Consider the following 10,426-nt stretch of genomic DNA (forward strand, 5'->3'; position numbering starts at 1 on the left):
AACCGGTGCGCACTCAACAATATAAAATTTCTGGATTGGATGAAGTATCGTAAAGCAAGAAGAAGAGAAAATGTAAAATTAAAAATTGATTGTAAAAATTAATACATTTTTCAAAATTAAGCTCATTTTCAAAAAACAGATTTAAACTGCTGCAAGTAAGGGTATTTCGTAGTACATACACCAAGATATAATGTAACAACAAAAAAATAAAGTTAAAAAAAATCTGAAAAGTTTCAGATTTTAAATTACGTCCAAAGTGGCGTTTTTTAACGTTTTGTATGTTGCTTTAATTTATTAAATATCATGTTCTACGTACTCAAACCATAAAAGAATTCAGTCCAAAAGCAATATCGCAAAATAATTTTAAAATGAGCATAAGTACAGAGTCTCGCACGCCCGAGATAAAAATGTTTTTTTTTCGTACAGTTTTTCCATTGTTCGCTTTGAAATCGTTTAGTTTTTTAATTAAAAATTCGTTGAAGTGTTACAAAATATGAAATCGTTAATTCTATGGAAGATTACGTTATTCGAATTTTGATGACTGTAGGTGCCGTTGTTTTATCACAATGCGAGAAGCATATATATATATATATTCATGTAGATTCTTCATTACTTAATTTCTTTAAATAAAATACAGGGCGATAATATTTAATGGCAACAGTTTGAAAAGTGATTCGATATTTAATAATTTTCAACGTAAAAATGCCAAAACGAAATTAATAATCCTTCAGGGAAAATTATTTCTTTGGACTAATTACGTTATTTCATGAAGTACTAAACAAAAGGAAGATCTCCACAGTTCTTTAAATCAAAATGCGCTCTTACTGCAGAAAGTTAGTTCTTTTTCAGTTTCATATTACGAATAGCAGGAAAATTTGTCTAGACCAAAGCAAGTAATCTGTTTTTTAAAAAGAAAAATATAATAAAGCACGAGAACAAAAGAGGAAGAATTCCATCACTTAGCGTTCTAAAGTTAATGAGAGCTATTGTTGAAATTGAGATAAGTTCATGGGAATTTTTTAGTCACTAATTAAGCAACATAAATAAATCACACAGAAATAAGATCAATGAAAGTTGTTTTCCTGAAATTCATTAAACAGTTTCCTTAATTACTTTTGCAATCTTGGGAATAATTCGATGAATGCCTCATCACTCATCTGATTGATAGCTGGAATCATATCAGTCAGGGAAATCATTAAAGAATTTCAGTAAGACAAGTCGCTAGAGAATGCAGTCGAAATTTGAAAAGATTGCAAAAAGCAATTACGTAATTTCTGTTATTATTTCTTGATGCGTAAGGAATGATAACTGTGTGCGAAAAAATATAAGCACATTTAGTTTAAATGAAGAAAAGAACAGAAAAAATATTAAAATAACTAACAAAAAAAAATATTAAAGCTTTCAGATTTTACATTCCACTCAAAGGGACGTTTTATTTAATGTTTTGCGTCGCGCGCTGGACACAAAAAATGTTTTTTTTCGCACAGTGTTGCCATTTCTCGCTTGAAAATTGTTCAGTTTCTTATAAAAAATTCTTTAATGTCTGACAAAATATGAAATAGTTAATAAAAAAATTCCATATTCCAAATTAAGGCTTTTAGATGCCCATATTCGGTGGAGGAATAACTTTATACAAAATTGGATAACTCTAGGTACCGTTGTTTAATCACAGTGCGAGAAACATAAATACATTTATGTAGATTCTTCCGTGTTTAATTTCTTTAAATATAATACAGGGCTGTAACCGTTGGTGGCAACAGTTTGAAAAGTGAATCAATGCAGAAAGTGAATCGACGCAAAATATCAAAACGAAATTAATAGCTCTTCTTGGCTAACAACCTTTGGGCTAATATTTTTTGTAATGAAGCTTGCAACTAAGTAAACAGTGTTTACATTTTAAAATTGTAATTTAGTTTCAACATTTGTAAGCTATATTAAGGCAATGCTTGCATTATAAGATTAGTATTTAGATTGCAAGATTGCAATCTAACATCTCCAAGAAGAATTTACCGATAAAAATTTCGAATTAAGAATACATTATTAGAGTCCAAAAAGTAAAACATGATAAAAATTTAAAAAGTAATTGAGATATTTCAAATGTTGATAAAAATTATCTATTGGTTTTACTGTAATCTAAACGCGTTTTGAGTTATAGTAATTAAATGCATTGTCCAAAATAAGCAAAATAAAGATTTATATTATTAAGAAATAAGGTTTTGACTTTAAATCTCTGAGTTTGTTATTCAACTCAATTTTGTTACATATTGTTACGGAATCCACAGGCGCGGTGAGATAGTTTCCTCGCAAAGCAGTTTTAGGGTTGCCATAAAATAGCAAGGGAAAGCAGGGTTGCCACATTTGGCGACAAAACTGGCGATATACCATGGACGGATAGAGAACCTTCTGGAACGAATTCTTACCGGTTTAGCCCAGAATGTTTTCGAACACAAGCCGAAAGCTATATCAACCCTGCTGGTCCGCAGTCAGTTGTGTGCCTCGTCTAGAGTGCGAGGTAATTAGTACCGAGTTGGTGTCTCGTCTAGCGAGTCAATCCCTGCGGAGTCGATCGAGTTGACAGCCGGGCAGTGTGTGCCGAGTGGGTCGTCGAGTGCACCAAAGGAGTCTGTTAGTGTATTGCGGTTAGTGCATCGTCCAGAGAGCGTGTTGAGTTCTGGGAACGAATGAACCGAAGAGTCTGGAGCCGTCCTCGTGTGTCGTCGAGTGCATCGCGAGTTGTAGCGTGGAGAGTCTCGAGAGTACGGGGAGTTCCTAGAACGACCAAGCAGAGTCGGGAGCTGTACTCTGGTGCTTTGCCGTGAAGCTGTCTCCACCGTTATTGCCTGAAAATATGAAGGCTGTGTCGCTGATTGTTTCAGCGTGTGTATAGTAGACCTTCGACGACTGTAAAAGTGTTTTGGAGCTGTTCTGATTAATATTGGCTAAATAAAGTGTGTTTGGATATTCCATCATGTGCTGTCGTCGTCATTCAATCCAAATCCACACGAACCCGTGAAGAATATAACGTAACAATATATTTAAATCATAGAACAGTAATCAAATTTGAAATGCGAATTAAATATTTGATATTTTACCGAATAGCAGCACTTTTAAAATCAGCTATGCCCAAAAGCGTTTGGAAAATAAATTAAAGATCTCACATTCCGTGTAGCAGCAACACTTATCAAGGTTGCTTCCAGATTTGTCCAGTTTGTGTTCGTCAATGCATGATTGTGTACACAGATTTCATTCTTCCAGAACTTGAACTTACAGATAACCAAAAACGTAACCTCATTTGAGGTGAAATAATAGCAATATAGTAAAATTCCATTCATCAGAACTAAGTGGATAGCAGCCATTTCAGATTTCTCTCGATAACAACAATTGTCAGTTAAAGTTATACATATACCAACATAAAACAAAATCACCTATATCATTACATTTACTAATCTATATTACAAAATGTTTATATCCACATTTGATTTAAAACAGTGATAGATTTCAATTAACAGTTATGTGGCACTGCCGCTTTCTTCATCTGAGTATATTCGTCTGTACAACAAGGCTGTTAATATAGAGCAATAAAACGTTTTAATGTACAGAACTACCATAACCTGTGTAAGGGTTTGTTTATTTTTAACTAACCAGTTATTTTATGTTCAAAACATTTACTGTCTTTTCCGCTTTCCGTTTTCACGCCAGAAATTTAATTTCTAGTTCGCGCGTATTCAAATGAGGCAGAAAGAGGTAGTATTTAAAGGAAAGTTTTAGATTCTTGAATCAGAGCGTATTAAAGGTCCCCTCCTGCTAAAGGTCACGTTACCAGTTGAAATTTTTTGGAATATACCTGACATGCGAAAATATTTTTGTGACAGTTTAAAATACTCACACATGTAAGATCAGAGATTAGATACCAGATATGTAAACTGAACTGGTATCAAAATCTGCAGTAAGTGGCAAAAAAGATGGCTATGACTTCTAATCAAAATAGTTATGGTTCGCTATAGCATCAAGATATTCAGAAAATAAGAAATACACATTTTGATCGGAACTCATAAAGTTTAGACCTATTAATTTACTAAGAAAATATTTTCTGTATAATTCCAGATGGAAAATAAGTTTTAAAAATCAATTTACCTCCAAAGAGGAAGTAATTTGAAAATTTCCATGAAAGAAATAATTTGTGACTAGAGCTGTAATATGAGTCTAGAACTTTGCGTAGAATAATTGAGAAATTTATATAAATTGAAATCTGTTTTTTCTTTGGCTGATAATAGTAAACATTCCTCCTCTATTACGTAATATGTGTTGAAATAAGTTCCCGCACTTTGTTAAATCTTAGTTTGATGACTGTTTTTCGAAATAAAAACAAGGCTTTTTAAACATCTACATCTCCATTAACAACTTTGCTTAAACTTTTCAAAAGTAAAACATACTCATCTTAAATATTTTATTAAACTTTCGCCGTCCTCTCCTGTCCGCGAAAATTTCCCCCCAGCGGCCGTCTGTTTTTCGTAGCGTGTAATGTTGTTTTCTCTGTACAACATAACTTTCTATACATGACTTTCGTAGTGAATGAATGTCAATGAATATTAGGTAAAATTATAAGGAAATATAGCATAATGGAAAAATAATAGTATCTCTGCTTATTTCTAACAGCAGGATAATTTGATAACATCTGATCCAGGCGGTCCACTCCTCCCATTTTGCTGTTGTAATCTTTTACAATTATTGGTTTTTTACAGTTCTTTTCCGCATTCCAACATCAATCATCGAGTTATTATGGACCCTACTCATCAAAGATATATCCTTCTTACCTTTCCAACTCACAACCTCATTTTTTCTCTTTTTCTGCTGAGTAGACGTTGAAGCCATCGTTCACCGTCTCGTATCTTATGTAAAATGGCGCGAATATTCATAAACCCGGGCAAATTCAATTAGAAATAGAATGCCTGATTAGTACTGCCCTCTAGGAGGTATTAAAACGAACAAAATTAAAAATTCAAACAAGTAAACATTTAGAAAGCGTTTTAAACGTTTAAAAGTTTTAAAATGTAGGAGAACGCTTGAAGCGCGTTACGGCCGCCCTGCGGAAGTTTCACTTGAACGCGCTAGACGCGTTACGGACGACGAAGGGGTTAAAAAACTTTGGAATCATTCAGATGTTGCCATTGCGGCAAAGCATAACATTTTTTCTTGCATTCGTAACTTGAGATCTTTATTTTATTATTTGTGTATCATCTGCAGAAGTAATTTGTATTTAAAATTCAAAGAACTGAACATCATTATCTCAGAAATTCTAACAAATTGATGCCACGCTGATTTCTGCTAACTTGATACTGCTTAGATGAGGCATGACACAGGATCGTCACTGCAAAGTGGCAGCATGGCATATAATTAATTAACACGATGAAAAAAAAATTATAATAACTTGTAAAGTTACCGTTATTTGCATTAACAAGTTATTTTATGCTTTGGATCTTTACTATCACTTCTCTTTTCCGATGACCGGCCAGAATGCAAATTAGACCGAGGTTGCTACGTTCTCAAATAGAGTGTATTTGCGCCTCTGGAGGCCACGTTACAACATTAGCTAGCTCGATAAGATTATATATATATATATGGTCTCTGTGATGTAAATGTACTACATATGTAAACATTTTGGTCTTATGGTATAACACATGTCAGAGGCATTCAGGAGCCTCCCAATAGCACTCAAGGTTAATATGTACACATGTAATTCTTCTGTAAATTCTCATCTGTACTTATAGCTCCCTTGTATGGGAGGTATGTACGCCCTGGATGACGAGAATCCCGAGGGGGCGTGCTATGGTCGGTAGGACTGATCTCTGGAAGAATCCGGCGCTGGGTCTGGGCGCCCGTTGCTAGACTCCTGTGTGGCTCTACTCAAGACATCTCTAGACAAGGGTGGACGTTGTGCTGTACTGATTAACCGCTACGGTAAAGGGGCAGTGCCCTCGTCCACCGTCACTTTTCACTTGTCAGTTAATTTTCTATTATTTGGCTTTGCATTATCGCTGCTGACAGTTAAGTTGTCATGGCACTGAGGAGTTTGAGCGACTCCGCGTTAAAGCAATTTTATAGCCTTTGCTACTAGACTTAGTTTCGAGTTTTAAATCTGAATTCTCTACTACGCTACGAAGGGTTGGCTGATCCTGTTAAGCACGAGACTTGTTTGTATTTTCACAGTTGTAATTTAATAAAAACATTTGTTAAACTTTCTCGAGACTGTGTATTTCTGCGCAGACATATTGACAATTCCCTTGTAATTTCTGGTAGGAGTTTGATACTAGTTTGTGCACCCAAAACAAGTCGAACTTTATAAACGTAATAATGAATAAGAGAAATAATGTGTACTTTTATGCGCCCAGAGACCTCACTGGTATACTATCGACATAACATAAAATCGACACTAACGTAAGTATGCATGTATTAGCTGGTATCGCAAAGCGGGAGGTGGGTCTATCAGGCAAAAATAGCCTCCATCGAGCGCGTAAGAAAATTCAATACAACGCCGCATGTTCCAAACTTATAGGTGACAGATTAAAAACGTTCTCTCAAAACTCATGGCTGAACTGGTTGACTGGAGTCACCACTCCTGGCGAACAGAGACCGCCATGCGGTCTGACGCTATTGGCCTGAAGGTTTGACTGGTCATCAAAGTGCCCCTGCCAATATTATGCGGGCAACCCCGAAGGACTGACACGGAATCCAGTGTTGTGCAACGGACTGGCCTTCGCACCTCTACCGATACCGTGAAATTATACGGAATACATATGAAGTGGCAAGCCATGCTCGCGACCGTGACCACCAAATTGGAACTTACAATCAATCCACCCTAGTCCAGCCGTACAGAACGATCTTCCCTCGGGGTTTTGGTACCGCCAGCCTCGTAATTTACGCTCCTCCAGAGTGGTACTTGCCATGACAAAATACCAAGTCAGTGTAAACAATCCATGGGTTGATAACACCAATGGAAAGTCAACATTGCCGAAGCTCATATTTAGAAGAGTGGTTGATAATTATCTGGTAATATGAAATAATATATAATAACTTATAGTTGGCATATAATTAGAATAAACCTAATAAGGAAGGCGCACAATCAAAAAGCTAAGTATTAGACTCGAAATTAGTTTCTGAACTGACGCATCGATCTTATGGCGGAAAAGTGGCTATCTATGCTGTTTACCCTTGTCCTCAAAAAACTTGAATTTGTTAATTGTAAAGTTGACAAGAAAGGAATAAAAAGAATAAAAATTAAGAATAGTTTTCAGCGGTATTTGGTATTAAATGATGTCGAATGATTTCTTCTTTTCCCTTCCTGGAAAGTTGCCACACCTTCCCACCTCACTTTGCATCTTATTAATATCCGGCTAGAAATGATGAAAATGATCTCTTCCATGATATTGTCTAAGCCTGTCATGGCCGTTCCTTAAGACCTTCACCGGTCGCTGTCTCCGTCCATACACTCTAACCTCAGCCACCGCTTCCGGTGGTATCTGAAGGCCTTTATAAACATTACCTCAAGTGTCATTGACTTTGAATGGGAAATCTACCAAGTGTTTGGCCGTTGCTTTCTTCTGATAAGCAATGCATATTAAAACTTGTTAGAATTTAAATTCTTTTGCAGGTTGTTGAAGATAGTCAAGTAAGCTTAAAAAGTAACATTAAATTATCGTTTAAAACAGACTGCAAAACAACCTTTGTGATTATCAATGGCAATGCAGTTTAAATTATTTAACGAAACTTCGGCGATTTATAAGAATAAGTTACACGTTTTGATACTCAGCAAATCTTTAATATGTAGCGCAGAAGGAAATTAATATTAATTTTTTAGTTTAAAACTTTCGTAAAGTGAGCATTCTGATTCTGTCTAGAAAGTTTCACAAAAGTGAGCATTTTATCTGGTATAATTCTTTTTAATTTTTTTAACAAAACCTTTGGCGATTTATAAGAATACGTTACGCTTCGCTACTGAATAAAATTTCAATACGTAGCGCAAAAAGAAATGAATATTAATTTTCTAGTTTAAAACTTTTCTCAAAAGTGTCATATTGTATAGAAGCTGGAAGTGAGCCTTTTGTCTGGAAAGCTGGAAATGAGCATTTTGTCTGGAAGCTGGAAGTGAGTAATTTTGTCTGCAACAATTCATTTTGAATTTTTTAACAAAACCTTTTCGGCGATTTATGTGAATAAGTTAGATGTCTCACTATTTAGCAAGTTACGAATTTGTACATTTTTAATTGTAAAGAAGAAGACCACAAACAGTGAATGATTTCGAATACAAGTTTCTATATTATAGCTTAGCATTCACAATAAAAGGCGTTAAGTGTGTTTCCATAGGCGTCACAGTTCGCAAGCAATTGTCTGGGCTGTTCTTAATTTGTTTCCATTCGCTGTTGTAACCATGAAATGATCTCTCTATATGCTTGTGATTGGTCAATAGCGTGCGTGTGACTTGTTTCTGTGTCTGGGATACAGAAATACTTCACTTGTCTATCTGGATTCTTCCCAGCTTCCAGAGAGAAAATTTTTGAGAAATCTAAAGCTTTCAATTCTTGTGATAAATTATGCCCAGTTACAGTTCTCCACTATCATTTTCACGAGCTGTTCATTTTCTAAAGCATTTTAAATACGCTCTTTTTGACATATTCAAACACGCAATAATCAAAATTCACTTTCATTATGTAAAAAAACATACGTAGTAGAAGCTATAAATGTTCTAACTCTAGCCTTCTCCTACATACTTGGTTAATAATATATTCTTAATTTCCACATTCTTAATTTAAGCATCATCTTTTTAAGTCTTGTTTAGTTAAACTACTTTAAGCAAAGTTTTTTTTATGTTCATGTATATAACTATTAATTCCTTTAATTTTATTTTATTTCACACAGTTTGTATATTAACAAATTCCTCTGAACTATCTGTTACAAAACGAAAAGAGTATTATGATATGTATAAAGTATTTTATTTCTTTCTCTGTGCGTTGTTGAATTTTAGAGGAAATCAAGTACCATGTTTCAGGAAGCTCTACACCACAATTTTTCAGAAGTCGCCTTGATCAAGAGTTTGCAATATAGTATTGAGCTGGGGTAATTTTGAAAAGCAGACATTAATTCATAATTAATTTTGATACGTTTTATAGCATTCTTTCTTTTTCATTTGCTTCAGTTTGTAGAGTTTGTCATTTCTGTGGAGCTTAAACTAATTCCAAAGTCCTAACAGACTTAAAGCTACTTCATCTTTGTGTCTGAAATTAACTACAGAGGTTTTTGAAAGGCACCTAAACTTTTTTTATTCAAGCACCACCTTTGAAAATAAATGGACTTTCTCGTGCTAACAGAATCAACCAAACCGTGTGGTGATGCAACCAAAGTAACAGACAAATTCAAATTTAAAACGTAAAACTAGTAGTCAAAGATTACACGATTATATTTAAATGTAAGCTGTCTCAAAAACTCTATTCAGCATATCAAATTTAAATGTCGACGGCAATAACGTAAAGCCGAATAATTACAAAACTTATCAGAGCTAGAAGGAACTACCTAGCATGGCCATGAGGGGCAGAAACACGCCCTAACTTAGAATCCAAAAAACCTCAGCTTAAGTACACTCTAATGCAATTTACATTCTAGTGAGGAAACGGAAAGAAGAAGTTATAGTAAAGGCTGAATAAAAACTGATTAATTTAAATAATACATCTTAAAAATTATTGTTAGAAACAAATGCCTAGGTTCAGAATTCTTAAATCCTGACTTATCTTACCTTTACAGATATTTTTTCCGAGGGTTTGGGTGCTGGAACAGATAAAACGGAAATTTATATTAATATCTACTGTAAAACTAGCCACTGACAAGCACTGATCATTAAAAATGCTGTTTTTGTTGGACTTCCTGTCAATACTTTATAATACCGAACGTAATGATTGTAAGATTTAAATGCTATTTGTGCCCTTATGCTTTAACTAATGTTTAAAGAACTTTTAAATACAATACATCCCCAATAATTTTATTGTTAGGCCAAGATATATAGAGCTGAACATCTAGAATTAAGTAGCAGAACTATCTAGACCCTACAATTTTAAATCCATCATGGTAGAACCACATCTCAATTATCTTACTAACCGAAGTGAACTCAACACCGCGCACTCTCTCATAGACAAATACGATCATTCTTTATTTTTTCAAGGTAATTGTAATGCGAAAAGTGTTCTGTCGAAGTGACCATTCGTGAATTGCGCGATTTAATGTCGCAATTCGTGTAGACTATCGCAAAATATCATTACGTAAGTGTTAATCCTGTCTTAAGGGCCAGAGGAAGAATATGGGGCGTACCTGAACATGTCTCAGTGTCAGCAGTTTTTGGCTTGACATCATCGCTTACCACTTGGACCGACATGGCCGTAGC

Source organism: Stegodyphus dumicola, chromosome 6 (assembly GCF_044657685.1).
Source record: "Stegodyphus dumicola isolate Sdum_Otavi_A_Nest chromosome 6, ASM4465768v1".
In the NCBI taxonomy this organism is placed as follows: domain Eukaryota; kingdom Metazoa; phylum Arthropoda; class Arachnida; order Araneae; family Eresidae; genus Stegodyphus; species Stegodyphus dumicola.